The sequence below is a fragment of the Pan paniscus genome, chromosome 2, assembly GCF_029289425.2.
Source record: "Pan paniscus chromosome 2, NHGRI_mPanPan1-v2.0_pri, whole genome shotgun sequence".
NCBI classification, from domain to species: domain Eukaryota; kingdom Metazoa; phylum Chordata; class Mammalia; order Primates; family Hominidae; genus Pan; species Pan paniscus.
Genome location: NC_085926.1, coordinates 139,277,548 through 139,295,398, shown reverse-complemented (window position 1 = coordinate 139,295,398; position 17,851 = coordinate 139,277,548). Strand labels below are relative to the sequence as shown.

Genomic DNA, 17,851 nt, shown 5'->3' with positions numbered 1-17,851 from the left:
TTCCTATCAACACACGCACACACACACACACACACACACACACACACACATTCAAAGCTCGAATTGCAATGAAATGTTTAACATGTGGAACAAAAACTGTTGAAAGAGCTGCTTATTCAGGATTTTTAAGAAATGCCTAATAAGCAAATACGGTTTTGCTGCAAAACCAGTGTCACCAGGTCCCCAAAGAGGAAAACAGCATAGCTTGCTAGCAAAATTTCCTCCAGATCCTGCCGGCAGGTAAAAAAACAAAAAGCATTTTATTTGCCATGCTGTATAAAACAAGAAGTCTTTCATTTTTAAGGAAATAGAACAGATTCTTTTCCACTCTATTTCTTTAGCTACAAAGAAACCATACCCACCCCCACCCTTAGATCCTGGACATAAGCCAACATTTTTATAAAATGCTGAGACTGATTTTGAATATATAATATTTATAGTTTTCTTCTTCTTATCTCTCCAAAAGTCTTTAATTGCCTATTGCATCACTGAATATGCTGTTGTTAATTTTAACACTTGCAAAAATGAATTAATATTTTCTGGGGTTGCTAGTTTTCCAGCACCTCAATCTTCTGTAAGGACTGGCTGAAAATAATCAGGTTAGCAACACATTGAAGCTCCCCAGAATTTTTTTAAAAGAGAAAATATGTTCAAACACCTTAGCTGAGGTACTAGGTTTCACAACTGGATCTTTTGTTTCTAGCTCTCATTCTATCTCCTGCCCCAGAGCATAAGTGATTTTTAGCTTAGTGTGTGGAATGTACCCTGCCCTCCTATATCCTATACACTTTAAAGTCTCTGAGTTGAGTTGTCCAGATGGTGGGTCATACCTGAACCATAGCGAGAGTCCTCTTCTCTTTGGAGTACATCTCTCTCCCACAACTACTCCAGAAATAAATGTGGCTCTAACGAAAACAGTAGCTCCTGGTCTCACACCAATGGTGGAACCATCTTCCCCACCCCCACATCATTGCTCTATGAGCTCTGGTTAGCATTGACAGCGTCAGAAAATTAGGATGGAGTGTCCTTAGGCCAATTCCTCCTTTACCATGGGGGTCGAGAATTAGAGAGATGATCACGCTGAGTTATAAGGCACCAATTCAATATACGGTCATCTGTGAAGCAGAGTCCTTAGAGTGGGGTGGGAGGAGGTTGACGCAAACACCTAGGCATTGAATGCTCTTCATGTCTGTTGAGATATTCCCCATCAATGACGTTTGAAAGCTAGACATTCATTTAAAAATACTCGCAAATTATTATCATGTAGGCTAAATATACATGTTATGGAATCAACTCTGACCACATAGAACTAAGTCATCTGCCTCCTCTGTCGGGAATAATAAATGACAGTGACAACAACAGTAATCCATATTAGGCTCCCAGGAGATGAGTAAATAGTGTTCTATTCCCTTTACAGGGAAGGGTGGTGAATGTGGTCAGGTCCCCTACTGGTACTTGTAAGCCAGATGCCAGGGCAGTTTCCAAACCCCCTGTGGGGTTCTCTGTCCACCCTCTGTCAAAACTAGCCTAAAAGCCATGTATTGGCTTATTTTGTGATGTTCCAAGACACTCAATCAGTAAACATGGTACGTTTACCAGACCTGCTCAGGTTAAACAAATGTGAACTATAGTTGAAAATATTCAAAGCAATGAGCTTGTTTAGGCAGACATTCTCAACTAGTAAATCCTGTTTTATACTTTCAGAAAACCATGCTCATGCCTGAATTACTTAAGCTTTGTCATGATTACTAGTGGCAAGGGTATGCATTCACTTATGATTTAAAAAAATTGCGTGCTTCTCATCAGCCTCCTCGGGGCATGTGCACAAACATTAATTTAAAAGGCAAATCCCTTTTCCACAGTGAACATTTTAGCCTGTTTCTGCCACTTTGACGAGTCAAACACGAGGAACCCAAAATAATCTGGCAGGCACAGGCTGGAGAAGGACGGAGCTAGACGTGAGGGGCGAGCCTTTCACTTTGATTAACGTGCTTACTTGCTCGCGGTCTCGTTGTTCTGCAGGCTGAGCTAATTTTCTTTGCAGTCCTGTGGGTTAAAGTTAAATTGCACGGCTAATGCAATGTACATAATTCAAGTATGAACAAAGCTTGACTCTCTATGTTTTAAAAAAACATAAAGTCAGGGCACTGAGTCCCAGAGGAATACTTGGTTTATAAACATTTGGATCAGTTTGCATGTTCCTTTATGCCATTCACCACATTAAACATTACAGCTGGGTTCTTTTTACACCTAATAGAGGTAGTCAACATTTGTGTGTACATTGTTGTCAGGTTAGGCTATTCCAATTGAAATGAAAAGAAAAATAAAAGTGTTTACCAAATACACTTTTGTTTAAATTCTTAGTATTTAAAAAGTTTAAGATTTTTTAATGAGGTTGGTTATTACATCTGTCTATAGCGTATTTAGTCCTGGAAACAACATGGTGATTTAATTTACAAATGACCAAAAATGCCTTTGGATTTTTGAGAAAGTTCAATGCTACTTTGAACATCTACATCTTGCCTAGAGACCTGGGCAGGAACTTCTGCCTTCCACATTGATCAGAGCTAAAAAGTCTACACTAGCTACCCTTATGGAGAACCTACTACATACTCAATATTTTAGCTACATGTCCAATGTTTATTTCATTCTAACCCAATAATCCTGCAAACTGAGTACCTTCAATTTTAGGTGAGGAACTAATAGAGATTACACACAGTAAATAGCAGACTTAGGATTCAAACCTAAGTTTGATTGATTGCAAAGTCTACGTCTTTCCACCAGTCCTAAGAGGATAAAACTTCCTCCTACATCCACACTCCATCCCTGATGTCAGTAATCTTCTTATTGTGCAGACACCTGGTAGAGGACTCTATCTCCCTGGAGCCCTGACTACCTCTGTTCATATGAATCAACCTCTACCCTCCAGGCCCTGGGAACTGTGGGAACCTAGGATGCCACCAGCTGGAGACAGGCTGGGCCCAGCAGGTGGAAAAGACACAATGAAAGAGGAGGAATCAGATGGACCATGTTGGAAAGTTAAGTGTAGAAAGCAGAGCAAATATTTTAGTGGGAGATTTCCCATAATTCAAAAAATATTTTATGAGGCAAAATAAATGAAAATAAATGACATAAATATATTTCAGATGGAATGTTTATTTTAATAAATACATTTCCACTTGAAATGTATTTATTAAAACCTAGTGGAGTCTAGTTTTTTCCCTCTCACAGGTGACCAAACAGGCTGAGAGAGATCCAACGATTTGCCCAAGATCACACACTTCATAAGTGAGTTTATTATTAATGCAGCCTTTCACTATATTAAAAATTATAGCTACTTTCCTTTTACACCCAATGTATTCAGCATTTGTGAATACATTTGTTATCAGGTTGTTAGAGTGTTCTACTCTAAATGATCAGTTAAAGAAAAATCAGTGTAACAATCAGAGTAGCCTGTTCTCTTTTGTTTGTTTGGTTTTGGGTTCTCTTGAGACAGAGTCTCGCTATGTTGCCCAGGTGGGACTTGAACTCTCAGTCGATTCTCCCGCCTCAGCCTCCTGAGTAGCTAGGATTATAGGCTCATAACACTGTGCCCGGCTGAAACTGACCTACTTTCAACGCACAAATAGTATTTTTCTCCTGAACAGATAACCTAAGTAGCTATTATGATTTTTTTCCAACATATTTTTAAATGGAATTTTAAAAAGCCTAATTTTGAAGTAAGAGATTTTCCTCAACCAAATTTACTGCTTTATTTTATCATTAAAATGATTTAAACACTAAAATCATTTTAATGACTCTGTTTGTTAACATCTGTTCATTTTGCCTCTGTCTCAGGTCCCTTCCAGTTCTAAAAGTTTGTGATTCTAAAAAATCAAGCCCAGCTTGTTTTCTAGGTCAAGTAGGCCAAGAGCTGGACTCCAAGTCTCCTGTCTTCTGGTGTAGGTGGCCAGCTGACTATCCTGCTTCATTTGCAGTAATTGTATATGCCAACAAGATGGCTCTCAAAGGGGGCTTTCTAATCCACCAGCTCCACCCTACCTGGGAATAGGAGAGGAAGACTATCTTGCTCAATGCTCATAGGTAGTAGAATGAAGGGTTGGGTGAATGATATGCTTGAGGATTCTGAACTCCAGGAAACCTTCTCCAGTTCTTAGACACGAGCATCCTCACGTCCATCCATTAGCATCTGTGACATGAGAAAGGAGTACATACCTGTTGGCAAGGATTGGGCAGCAAGCCTTGTGGACCAAACTGGGGTTACCCTCCAGGAAAGAGCTGGAAGGAAAAGGGAACTGTAAACCATGTGTTTTTTAACAAAGGAAAAGTGGCAAATGACATAGGCTGCAAGGCAGACTGTGGTAGACAACATCTCAACCCATCCTAACCCAACTCAAATCCTCTGGTGGGAGCATCCTCAACAGGTGTCACCACCATTATGGAAATCACTACCTCGGCTTTAGCAACTGAATAGTTGCTGCTTTCATTTCTCAGTGCATCAGTGCATTTGAAACATGGCATGAGTAATGACCTTGAGTGCCCATTCCTACTACCCAATCACATGCTCATTTTCTGCCATGACTGCTTGTCACGCACCAGATGGAGAGCAAGTGAAACAACAGGGCCTTCTAGATTCTGAATTGGCAAAACACATTCAGCAAGGAAGTAGAGTTTCATCTTTTTGGAGAGACTGGCAACTAGGCTGAAAAGGGAAGGTGGGGATATAAATGAAGGTAAAAAAGTAAGAATTCTTACAGATCCATAAAAATCCACCTCATGTGAGAGCATAATCTTCTCTTTGTATCTTTCTTCACACCCTGGGCAACAAATATTTCAAGACTTAAACCTGGGAATAAATTTACTTGCTTTCTCTTCTCTCAGATACATGACATTGCAGCTCAGAAAGGGCCACGACAATGCACCTCTTCTCAGTCAGAGAAGCTTAACAAACCTCAGTGAGTCTTTAACTCCTTTCGACTAAAGAAAAAAACACAATGCATTTTGGTTGTATTGAATTATCTACCTAGGCCCATGTCTCTGGCTTGCTTCCTGCAAGATCTTTGTATCTTCCAGGGCACTAGAGCATTTCCTAACACCATGGAGAGGCTCACTGAGGATGTTTTGGACTCACCAACATCAAACTCCGGAGTCCTTTCTCTACCACTACCAGTGGGATCCTCAGCTTTGTATCATGAAGCCACTTCCTAAAGTTAAAGTACTTGCTTCAGGAGTTAAGGAATGGGCTTGGGGGCTGAAAATCTCTATGAAAATCTTTCAAGCACTTAATCACTTGTTTACCAAGGGGAGCCACAAGTTGTCTGGCAAGCAGACCACAGTGCTTTGTGTAAACCTGTCTCTCCTAGAACAGGGAAAGAGGAGACAGAAATAAGAGTGGCCTGACAACACTGCCACAGCCCCCAAAGAATACCTCAACATTTCCTCAGGCCCTCAGTGGCAGAGCGTGTTTCACAGAATTAAAGGACAAGGAAGACGCTTTAGAAAATGCCATCTAAACCATTTCTTTGAGGGAGAAGAAAATTAGGTTCAAAGAGAGTAAGTGTCATATTTACATAAAGGCCTCATCAATGAGCATAGAAGCCATATTCCTTAATTTCTAGCATTCTGCTCTTTGTAATTCAACACACTGACTCAATTAAAAAAAATTCTAAGCTGTCAGATACTTAAAAATAGTTATAGGTTAATTGAATTAATGACTAAATGACAGAATGGAGGGTTTATAATATGTTTTCCAATTCCTCTCAGATGAAAATATCATACTACATTTGTTTAACTAAAAACAAAACTCAACTAAATATAATTTTAAGCAAAATAGTCAATGTTGGCCAAAATATCACCTGAAACTTCTCAATGTCACTTGAGACTTGTCAGAGAACCAGACTTGATTGCTATATAAGTCAATTGACTAAGTTTAGCCTGCTGAAGTAGCCTTTATCCTCTTTGGTTTGCAAAGAAAAATCTCATGATTTAGCATGAACGGCTAAAAATAAGCTGCAGGTTTCATTTTCCGTTGTTCAGTATGGTTTTGAAACTAAAAGGTGCAAAACTACGAGATTCACCAACGACTACGGAAAGTCAGCGATTAAAATTGTCACCTTTCTAGCACACGATCCTGGTTGCCAACTCACAGCCAGGCCCGAGAAATGAGCACCGCTGTCCCTCTCATCATGGTCTCTTGAGATGAGTCCCCCTAATAACTAAGGCACAGTTGGAAGCTGGGGGCTGAGGCCAGTCCTGGGGTAGCAGTGGATTGTGAGTGTATTGTCACATCCGGACAGGATGCCGCATAGACTTCAGCCCATATGCTCAGCCTCCATCTTAGGTGATGCTGGGGACTCCTCTGCAGAACCTGGGAGTAAATACAGCTCGAGTTTCATTAAGATAGGGCTCCCAAGGTGGTGAGTGCAGCGAGTCCCTCTTGACCTAAATGCCCATGGCCTTGTGCAATTCCATACTGCCAACCCAGGCAGCTCACAATAAATTTAATTTCAAAACTGTCTTTCCAGGGCCAAGTCTGGCAAAAAGGTATTTGACAGGGACGTAAATGCTTCAAAGAGAAGGCAGCCATCTCACTCTGTAGCATTCAGCTGTGGCACAAGGCCCAGAGACAGCAGCGCTGTTAAAAGAAAGCCCTCAGCTGAATGAGATTGAAAGGGGGCAAAGAAGGGTTAATCTCCTTCCATTAAAGGAGGGCCCATTTGGTGAAGGTGAAGAGTGTAATCTGTATGAAAAGCAGAGCAAAGAGCCATTCCAGAAAAGAAATTACTGCACAGGGGCGAGAAGGATGATTTGTCCTCGATTTTCACCATGAGACCATTTCTTAGATCTGAATCTACCTAGCTTTGAAGTTATGGTCTCAGGGAGGGGTAAACGGGGCATAGTCACATTCAGTGCTGGCATACTTGAGCTTTGATTCCATCCGAGATGGGCTGTCAGTCTCTGAGAAGTAGAGGGTGCGGCCAAAGCCAGCAGGACATTGTAGACTTCAAACCACAAGTTAGAAGGCGGCAAAATAAATAGCAGGAGTTGCTCATAAAGGAGAAGCCAGGGGATAAATCCCCCTCCTCAAGGTGGGAGAACCCTGTTTTAAACATAGTTTTAACAACTTTAAAAAAGTTTTAATACCTTTTTTGTGAAATAGCATAAGACGTACAAGAAGTTATACAGTGTCTACTTTCTCCACCTTCCCCCAGTGATGTCTTACATCGCTGTAGTACTTGGGCTAAACCAAGAAACAGATGCTGGTATAGTTCAAATAAACACAGATACAGTCTTATGTGATTTTACCAGTTTTTACATGCACTCTGTGTGTGTGTGTGTGTGTGTGTGTGTGTGTGTGTGTGTGTGTACCTGTATGTCTACAGTTCTATGCAACGTATCACATGTGCAGGCTGGAGTGATGACCATCACCATCAGAATAGAGAACAGTCACCACCACAGTTCCCTGTGCTCCTCCTCTGATAATCACACCCATCCTGACAACCACTGATCTGTTCTCTATCACTGTAATTTTTTTTTTTTTTTTGCTTGTTGAGACAGGGTCTCGCTCTGTCACCCAGGCTGGGGTGCAATGGCACAATCATGGCTTACTGCAGCCTCAAACTCCTGGGCTCAAGCAGTCTTCCCATCTCAGCCTCTCAAGTAGCTGAGACCACAGGTGCACGCCCGCATATCCAGCTAGTTTTGTAAATTTTTGTAGAGATGCGGGTCTCCCTGTGTTGCCCTGGCTGGTCTCGAACTCCTGGGCACTCCTGCCTCAGCCTCCCAAAGTGCTGGGATTACAAGCATGAGCCACCGTGCCTGGCCTATCACTGCAATTTTGTCAGTCCAAGAACGTTCTCTAAACGGAATCATGTAGCATATAACTCTTTGAGATTGGCTTTCAGCATAATGCCCTTGTGATCCATTTGAATTGTATGTAAAGAGCACATGCCTTTTTATTGCTGAATAGTATTTCAAGGTGTGGATGTACCAGTGTGTTACCCACTAACTTGCTGAAAAACATTTGGCTATTTTCCAGTTTTTAGGTATTACAAATAAAGCTGCTATAAATGTTCATGTAAAGTTTATTGCGTGAACATAAGTTTTCATTTCTCTTGTGTAAATACCCATGAGTAGGATTGCTGGATCATGTGGTAAGTATATGTTTAACTTTTATAAGAAACTGCCAAACTGTTTCCTAGAGTGGCTGTACCATTTTACATTCCTACAGGCAATGTAGGAGAGATCCAGTGTCCCCACATGTTTGCCAGCATTTGGTAACCTCAGTATTTTTTATTTAAGCCATCTAATAGATGTGTCGGGCTCCTTTTGATGGGCCACAGTCAAAAAGGCAGTTAAGCTCTGTGACCTTCCGAGCTTAGCTGGGGTGACCTCAGATGTCTCTCATTGCTCCAGTTTTCCTGGTAGCTGTCTACACAGCAGTTTGGGCTGTCTGGCACTTAGGCGATGGAAAATGGGATGGTCTTTCTGGATGGAGGGGCTGAGTCTTTGGGTTTGCCCAGTTGCTCCTGACTGCAGTGGTGGGACATTGCTATCTGGGGATGCTGAGCCTCTTTGAGGCAGTGCCTCTTGGCCCAGCAGGAAGACTTGATACCAGTGGTACATGCTCCCATGGGGTAGGGCAGGTGAAATGACAGCTGTGGGGCAGGAACAGAGTTTGCCTGGGCCAGGGTCTTCCTGTAGCTTTGGCCAGAGGTTGTGTGAATACTTTTAATTTCTCAGGTTAGATCGTTATCAGCATAGTGTGAGAGGAAGTGGGACATGGAATCAATGTAGAGAGGCAAGGGTGGGACCACCAGTGGCACTTGTCAAATCTTGGGACCCACTGAACAATCTTTGCCCTTGAACTTTGTACTCTGTGACCACCCAAGACTCTCCAGCAGCATGTGGACACCTTGTCTGGATGCCATGGAACTCCTATTTTTGTCTCCTGTGGGTGAGATTTGGAAGCACTGCTGTCACCACCACATGGGCTTTCCTGGCCCAGGGGTCCAGGTCTCGTGAGCAATTAGAATGTCATCTGAGTATCAGAGGTGCTTCACTCAAGAAAGTTGTGCAGGACAACAAGGTGATGGGTTTTACATAAGGCAAACATTATAGTGAAGACTTGAACCGGCCCAGCCATTCTTGGAAAGTCACCCTCCATCTGATTCAAGGTACCTCTGGTTCAAGGGAGGTTGTAGACTTTTCCAGAACTCTTACTCATCATGACCCTGGAGCCATGAGTTTGGACTAGGAGGCCAAGAATCAGGAGAGTAGTGATCCTGAACAGGGATACCCTTGAGATAATGGAGACTTGCATGGGGCAGTGAAGCTTGGGGATCATCAGCAAAATTCCCTGGTGGCTAAGCCCTGGGAGGATCCTGTGGAGGAGCTCCTTTGGGTTCTGGCTCTTGTGTGTCACCAGGTGCCTTTGCAGGGGATCAGCATAGATGTAGGCATGGAGGAAACTAAAGTTGATTTCAAGAACCTGAACATGAACTGGGGCGGGTAGGGAGCTGAGCAGTCTGTCCAGGCAGAACTTGAAAGTCAAGCGACGCCTTGGTGGGCTCTGGAAATTGAGGTGGTGGGATGAGAGGAAGCCGGGCAGTCAGACACTGTCAGGTGATCAGTGGGTGTGGGTTGATGGGTTTCAGCAGGGTTATGCAGGCAGGATGAATAGTCAGACTTCCTCTTAGAGGATGATGAGAGTTTAAAGAAAATGGTTTTTTGTTGCTGTAATTGTTTTTTCCATTGTTTCCTAAATTTCCATTTTCAGGTTCCTCCTGCTCTGGCCTGCCTCCTCTCAGGCTGTGCTCCTACTCTCCTGCTGTCAGAAGGCAGCCCAGCACACAGCACCTTTCAGATTTAAAAAGGCAGGCACGGCTTGGGGCAGGTACCTCCCCTGACTGTGAGGTCACACAGTGGGACTCCATCCTTGAGGCCAAATCCTCAGCAGTTCCCCTCTAGCTCTTGCTTGTCTTCCTTTCAACTCATCCCTGCCTTGACCTCAAATTTGCCCACACATTTTAGTCTGGCACTTGCCCTGACCCTGCTCTGCTGTCTTGGTTTCTGACCCCAGATCCCACCTCTTACTCTGCTCTTGTGATGCTGATCACATGGATGCTGCCTGCACGGCTGCCCTCTGTCCTCCTGGGTCCAGCTTCTTCAGTGCTACCACTTCAGGGATCAGGGCACACCACGGTCTGGCCCCATTAGGTGATCAAGATGGGCACGTGGGCCCCTTGCTAGGTCTAGGCTGCCCAAGAGTGTCTTGAAGTATGGGCATGCCTATCTGAGGGCAGGTAAGAGCTCCTTGGCTGAGGCAGGGCGTTGCCTCAGGAGTCAATCTTCTCATTGGTGCCTTTTGTTTCTTACCTAAAGGTTGGGTGACTCTGGGCCCTTTGTCTAGTTCAACCTTTGCCACTAAATCTCTGAGTGACCACCAGGAAGTAAATGAACCATTATGGGCCTCAGTGATTTCATGTGTACAATACGGTTTCTTGATTCCCTAGCTAATAATCTTTTTACTACATCATATTACAGTTAAAGGAAAATCTAAAAATCAGAAGCCAAAAAAAGACTTTAAGTTAAATTCTGGCATAGACATACTAGCTCAAAGTTCCCTAATTTTTTTTGTCTAATAAATGTTTGCCAACTGAATATCTGTTGAACTGAATGCAGCATGTCAATAGTTCTCAGGCATTAATGCAGAAGAATTGGGAGGGCAGGTTAAAATGCATATCCCCAGGCTCCTCCTCAGAGCTTCCAATACCACTGGGGCCTAGCAGCATGCATTTTAATGTGAGAAACTATTTCAAGGTTTTGAAATAGACATTCGTACCTTTCTAGGGGCCAATTCACCAATATGCATTAGAAACTTTAAAAATAGTAGAACACTAAAGTGAATCAAAATGTCCAACAACAAAAAACTGATACATTAAAATGTATCAGTGCAATGGAAACAGAGCTATTAAAAATCATGTTTTCAAAGACCATCTAGTGATTTGGTAAAATGTTTACAACATAATGTTAAACGGGGGCAAAACACCACATAAAATACCATTTCAACAATTTTTAACATTTTGATGTATTTTTTCCAATTTTTTCTTGTATATATTCTTCTCACCTTTTAAAAAGGAGAGAATGGGGTGGGGTTGGGGTGAGGGGTTATACTAATGCTCTTTTGGACAAAGATGAGGGGTCCACTCTCTCCACTCTGGCTTGGAAGGCACTACCCAAGGTCAATGCCTCCGTGGAGGAGTTTCCAAGCCTCCTTGTCCCAATGCACTGGGAGCCCCATAGAACGCCAGGAATCATCTTCTTTTGGCAGAGAGATGACTCATCCATCATTCCTCAAAGGTTTCAGTGAACCCCAGGTTAAATGTCCCTGTGAATAAGATCAGAAGCCTCTCCATGGGGAGTCTGGCCTACAATCAAACATGCTTTGGCTAGTTAGAAGTGATGCTAAGGCTCCCAGATGAAAGTCAATTTAGAAAGACAAAAAAATCTTTAAAATAATGATAATAACAATATCAAAAGTCAAAGCACCAATACTGACCATAATTATGATGATTATTTTTTATCAACACTTTTTTTTTTTTTCCTCTGTTGCCTAGGCTGGAGTACAGTGGCCCAGTCGTGGCTCACCACAACCTCCGCCTCCTGGGTTCAACCAATTCTCATACCTCAGCCTCCCAAGAAGCTGGGATTACAGGCATGTGCCACCAAGCCCAGCTAATTTTTGTATTTTTAGTAGAGACAGGGCTTCACGATTTTGGCTGGGCTGGTCTTGAACTCCTGGCCTCAAGCAATCTGCGCACCTCAGCCTCCCAAAGTGCTGGGATTGCCGGTGTGAGCCACCACTCCCGGCCTTTATCAGCAGTTTACCTTGACATGCACTTTTCTAAGTTGCCCAAATCATTTTGTATATATCACCTACTTATTCTGACAGAGTCTCAGCATTACATTTTCTAACAATACTATTTTGGAGGTAGGAGGGAGCTTTAAAGTTCTGATGAAAACCAGAAGCTTCTTGAGTTAAAAACAAAACCCTGAAGTGTGGTATTTTCCAACTTGGTTCTTGACAAGAAATTAGGGGATTTCAGTGTGAGAAATTATAAAGCCCTAGTACTATGAATTCTTAGTTTTGGTGAATATGATGTGGTATTTCTGCAAAACTCTCTAAGGAGAGTGACAGAACATTCATGATGCTGACCCATGGGGAGAAAGGAGCTTGCACATCTGTGCTATGACAATTCTAAAACCTCAGGGATTAAAATACTCAACTAGTGTAAGAGCTGCCTGTGTGAGACTGTGTGCTCAGTCCACATCTGCTCATCATGGCTCAACAAGGCCAGGCTCAGATCTTTAGATGACCTAAGCTCTGAAAAGACTATAGTGCCTCAAATTTGAATTATTACTCCCATGTGAAATTAAAATAGAAAAAAATAACAAAATACAAAATCAAGGTTGAGAAAGCTCAACAAAGTCTAACTTTTCCCAGGCTGTCTACTTTGATGCTGTTTTTGAAATGTCAAATATCAAAATATTTACAAAATGTGTGTTTGTACACAATCCTGCTTTGCTGATGTTGTCTGTGAGGTCACTCAGCATCCAGTGGTCACAGGGATCTATGGCTTTCTTTCAAACACAAAGTGTTGACAGTAGTGAAATTCTGGTACCTGATGTGGTGGTCTCACTCCCCTTCCTGTAGTAATATGCAGCTAGAAATTAGAAATCAGGAGGCTGGCCCCCTCCCCCAACCCTAACACCATTCATATGTCAACTCCTGCATACTTAGTGCTTTGAGGAGTCATAACAGATGGTAGTTGAAATTAGCAAGCTGTGATTAGCCATTCTCCCACATGAATGGACCTTGATGTTGACTGAGACCTTTGGCTCTGCCCTTCCTGAAAGACTCTGTTAGGCTAGGACTTCCAGCAACACATCATCCCCATTTGGCTCCAGCTTTTGAAATCTGGCACATATTCTTAACTTACTCCTTCAACTGCACCCTTCTAGCAGGCACTGTATTCCCCATTCACCTGGTCTTTTTTTTTTTTTTTGGAGATGGAGTTTCTCTCTTGTTGCCCAGGCCGGAGTCCTGTGGTGTGATCTCGGTTCACTGCAACCTCTGCCTCCCAGGTTCAAGCAATTCCCCTGCCTCAGCCTCCCAAGTAGCTGGGATTATAGGTGTGCGCCACCATGCTCGGCTAATTTTGTATTTTTTTTTAGTAGAGATGGGGTTTCACCATGTTGGTCAGGCTGGTCTTGAACTCCTGACCTCAAGTGATCCACCTGCCTCGGCCTCCCAAAGTGCTGGGATTATAGGCTTGAGCCACCATGCCCAGCCCAACCTGGTCTTATCATTAGCTTATACCACTAGCCCAGCCAGCTCCCCGATCAATAGACACTTTCAGTTCCTAACAACTTGGAAAGACAGACTTTCAGAGGCTGAAGTATTTTTGCAGCAACTCATCTTGTTATTCTATTCCATTCCTCCTCAGCTCCATCCTAATGTAAGGGGACTGGGCAGAGGCTAGGCAGCCGTAACAGGAGAGCAGGCCAGGCATCAGCCTCTGTCAGATATCTGAGAAGCTGTGGCAAATTGGCCAGTAACAGGTATCCCCACACAACAGACAATACATGCTCTTCAGGGTGTGGATGTGGGTGTCAGAAAGGTCAAGTCCAGGGGCAAAAGTCAATCAGAAACCAGAGTGTTTAGTCAGATATTGACAAAACTAGAGAACTAGGTACCAGGCACCTCAGGCAAAGACTTGAGTTCATTTTTATTTCACACCTTTAAATCTGGGGCATCACAAGGCACCCATCATATGGTTTATATTTACCAATGAGGGGAATACTTCACCAACATCAACAATGGTTAGAAGGTTACATAAAATGTTAAACTTATTAAAAGTTCTCCAAACAGAGCTTACAACTTTACCACTTGTTATTTCAGTAAATGTTTTGAAACTTTTCCTGAAAATAAAAAGCTAGACATATATATCACATCTTTTGGGGTAGCATTAATAGCCCCAGCCTGAGACTTTTTAGTCTACTTTTAAATGTTTCTCGGCTGTGCCCGGTGGCTCACGCCTGTTATCCTAGCACTTTGGGAGGCCAAGGTGGGTGGTGGATTGCTTGAGCCCAGGAGTTCAAGACCAGCCTGGGCAACATGGTGAAACCTTGTTTCTATGAAAAATACAAAAATTAGCCAGGCATGGTGACACATGCCTGTAGTCTCAGCTACTTGGGAGGATCGCTTGAGCCTGAGAAGTTGAGGCTGCAGTGAGCCATGATCGTGCCACTGCACTCCAGCCTGGGTGACAGAGTGAAACCCTGTCTCAAAGAAAAAAAAAGTTTCTCGGCTGGGCGCTATGGCTCATGTCTGTAATCTCGGCACTTTGGCAGGCCAAGGCCGGCAGATCACGAGGTCAAGAGATGGAGACCATCCTGGCCAACATGGTGAAACCCCATCTCTACTAAAAATACAAAAATTAGCTGGGTGTGGTGGTGCGTGCCTGTAGTCCCAGCTACTCAGGAGGCTGAGGCAGTAGAACCACTTGAACCTGGGAGGCAGAGGTTGCAGTGAACTGAGATCATGCCGATGCACTCCAGCCTGGCAATAGAGTGAGACTCTGTCTCAAAAAAAAAAAAAAAAAAAAAAAAAAAAGAAAGAAAAGAAAAGAAAAGAAAAGAAAAACCAGTTTAATAACTTGGTTTAAAGGTCTAACCTTCGGGAATTTTCACCCTGATAAAGTGTCCCAAGACCTGGAGCAGATCCAGTAGGATACATTTCCAAAGCCTCCAGTAGCAGAGAAAACTATGAGCTAAGGAAGTCAAGAGCTTTCCTATAGACCACTGGGGCTCATAGTTGGGGGAGCAGAATTCTGTCACAATTCCAACTAATATGACTAGATCCAGGAAGAAGAGAAAGCCAGTATAGTCCTAGATCAAGAGGATCCTGAGAGGAAAAATAAGTAAAAGGAAATAAGGAAAATGTCCTTCATGGTTCACTGGCCATGGGCAACATGATGGTGCTCACATAAAGGCTTAGGGTCATAATGGACAGAGGTGTTGAGAAATCTCATCCATTGCATCTTGCCCTCATGGCCAGATGTTACCTAAGAGTGTCAGTCAGGAAAACCTAAATGTGGATAATTTTTTACTTCTCCCACTGTTTCTATGCAACTTTATCCTTGAGTGTCTCCAAGTTTCTTTTATGTGCTGTGCCAGAGAGAACTACCTCTTCTTCAGAAACCCCTCCAGAGCTGTCACTGCTAAGTGGCTGCTCCACCAAGGACTACATTTCCCAGACTCCTCTGTGGTTAGCTGTGGTCATGTGATGGAGTTTTAGCCAATGGAATGTGAGTAGAAGTAACACGCACCACTTCTAGGCAGAGCTCATAAAAAACTCCCATGTGCACTTTTTCATGCTCTTTTCTTACTTCACTGAGGAGTGGAGACACCCCTAGGCGACCTTGAAAACCACATGCTGCAGAAGGCAAAGCCCCTCTCTACCTGTGTCTCTGAATGAATGCATGAAAGACAGTTGCCCCACTGACCTGTACTGTTACATGAGCAAGAAATAAACTATTGTGTTTGAGCCATTATAGATTTGGGGTTCTATTATAACAATTAGCCTATCCTAATATCCTTTTTGATATAGCTGTAATCATTGTGTACAGAAATCTCTGTGCCCTTTCCCCTTTTCTTTGAATCTTACCACAAACTAAAAAAGGAGAATTGGGAGACTTAAATTTAAGTAGCTGTTGGGGACAAATGACACTTACCAAATTAGTGGTCACAACATTCAGATCTTAGAGCCAGAAGAACAGGACTACAGCAGAGCCTCACTTCAAGACAACCTAATATATTAAAGTAAAACAAAAAGTAAAACATAAGGCCTATAAAACAGATATTTTAGTGTGTGATAGTTAATTTCCAAAGGGAGTTGTCCATTTACAAAGGAATATGCCACTGTTTTCCAGTAAATGACAAGCTTCCTTACTGCCTTTAAAATGAGACTTACGCCTCCCCGCTCTCAGTCATTTTAACATAGAATTTCTGAAGAACAGATCTCCCCTGGTACATTAGCTATACGAAGACTAGATGCTGACTCAGGGGATGACTTAGAAGCCGGGAAAATCAGGGTATGATTTCTATGCCTACGTGCTGTTCTCATGTATATGTCAAAACTTTTCTCTTGGGAACTTAACTTTCTTGGGTAGGAACTTCCAGAGGTCGTGAAATTATAGGCTTTGTAAAGAACTATGAGTTTTTAGACAAAGTTAAAACAGACACATTGTGTCTTTGTGCTTAATATCATCCCAGATACGATGGCACAAGTAGGAATGAAAATAAGTCCTCTGTAAACAGGGCGATAAGATAATGGAGGTTCATACACAGAACAATCAGAAACGTGCTCAGTAAAGGCAGCACAATTATGTACATCTTTTTACCAGGGCTGTCATATTTTACCAGGTTAAGTGTGAAAATACCATTTGATGGCACAGGACACGTATTTGCCTAGAACAGGGTTTATTTTTATGTCTGATTGCTCAGTATAAGATCTAGGAAGCAAACAATCCAGAACTCTGAACAAACATTCTGACAGTCTGAAACGGAATACTCAGGTGAGGGGAGGAAGAGGAGGCAAAACAAGAGGGTTGACAGGGAAAGGCATCAGTTGGGCTGTTCTCCCCAGGGTTTCCGTCTTAGTATTGTTTTTTTTTTTTTTTTTTTTTTTTTTTTGCATTCTTTTCTGATCCTGTGGAGAGAGATATCAGATCCCTTTGGGGCCGTATTTAGAGGGTCTCCCAAATGCAGTCCCTACTCCCAACTCTGGGCTGGGGCTTGGCAAGCTGTAGGCGTCAGGGAACAAGATGGCGCCCTACGGTGAAGGGTGCTGAGTGAGGGGGGGCCAAAAGTGGGCCTTCACTTACTCGGAGGCGCTGGCTCCTCTGAAGCCCAGACGCTGTCAACTCCCTGGGCCCAGGAGTCACAACCGCTTTCGTGCTCTGGGTTCTTCACTTCTTGTGATCAGCTCCACATATTTTTCTGATGATGTCACCCATTCTGACTTCCTACATTTTGAAAGTTGATCTACAAGTAAAATCTTTCGTGAGGCTTAAAAAGAAGAAAAGAAATAAAAGGTGTGCTATAGGGAGATGGAGAGGAAGAGAAAGGCCGTCGCCTCTTTATTTTGAGATTTGCTGCAGCTGCGAGTGCCACTCCCCAACTAGTTTCCTGGCTTCAGAGGGAGGCCAGTGGCCGGGCGTGGGTGACGTCAGGGCCAGGCCTGAGTCATCGCCAGCAGCCCGGGCCGGGCTGCCCTGCCACTCGGAAGGGGACAAAAGGAACCTTTGATGTCCAGAGGCCCTCCTCTCAGCACACTCGCCGGCACAGACCAGCAGGCCAGGAGAACATTCCTGCCGTCTCCCCACCCCCAGCCGCCCTTCCTACTTCCGGAACAGCCCCAGACAGATTCAACAAGGCCTCCCCAGAGGACATCACCCTCCTGCATGGCAGAGGCATGGTCGTGCTCTGTCAGAGAAGGAGGGAAGAAGAAGAGGGTGTTTCCCTGGGGACCTCTCACTGCCCCTCTGCCATCCCCCTTCTTCTGTGTGGTGCCCACCTTACTCAAGGAGTTGCAGTGGTATTGAAAGAGATACGGAAAGGTGGAAGGCACTTTTGTCACCATCCCCGGGCAGCTCCTGGTGGTCAGTGTCTATTCTCCTCTGCCTCTGTGCTGTGGCCCTGGGCTTTGCTCCCTACCCTGGGTGTCAACCTGAAAACTAGCTCTTCCTGGATTTAAGACATGACCACTCTTTAAAGGGGATATTTA

General features: G+C 43.5%; 1 protein-coding gene across 14 annotated transcripts in view; it reads right to left on the bottom strand.

The window, feature by feature from the left end:
- Positions 1-17,405, bottom strand: part of ZBTB38 (zinc finger and BTB domain containing 38) — an 80,806-nt gene extending 63,401 nt beyond the window's left edge. For 7 of the 14 annotated variants that reach the window (XM_057301924.2, XM_055110553.3, XM_055110550.2 and 4 more), the window contains exons 1-3: positions 16,950-17,405; positions 15,798-15,872; positions 4,216-4,278 (exon numbers count right to left, since the gene is read on the bottom strand). The gene's annotated coding sequence lies outside the window, so the exon portion shown is untranslated. Of the gene's footprint in view, positions 1-830; positions 1,330-4,215; positions 4,279-15,797; positions 15,873-16,949 lie in introns of those variants that run through there. The other 7 variants (XM_057301929.2, XM_057301934.2, XM_057301925.2 and 4 more) reach the window with 3 other exon arrangements.
- Between the last annotated feature and the right edge of the window lie 446 nt (positions 17,406-17,851).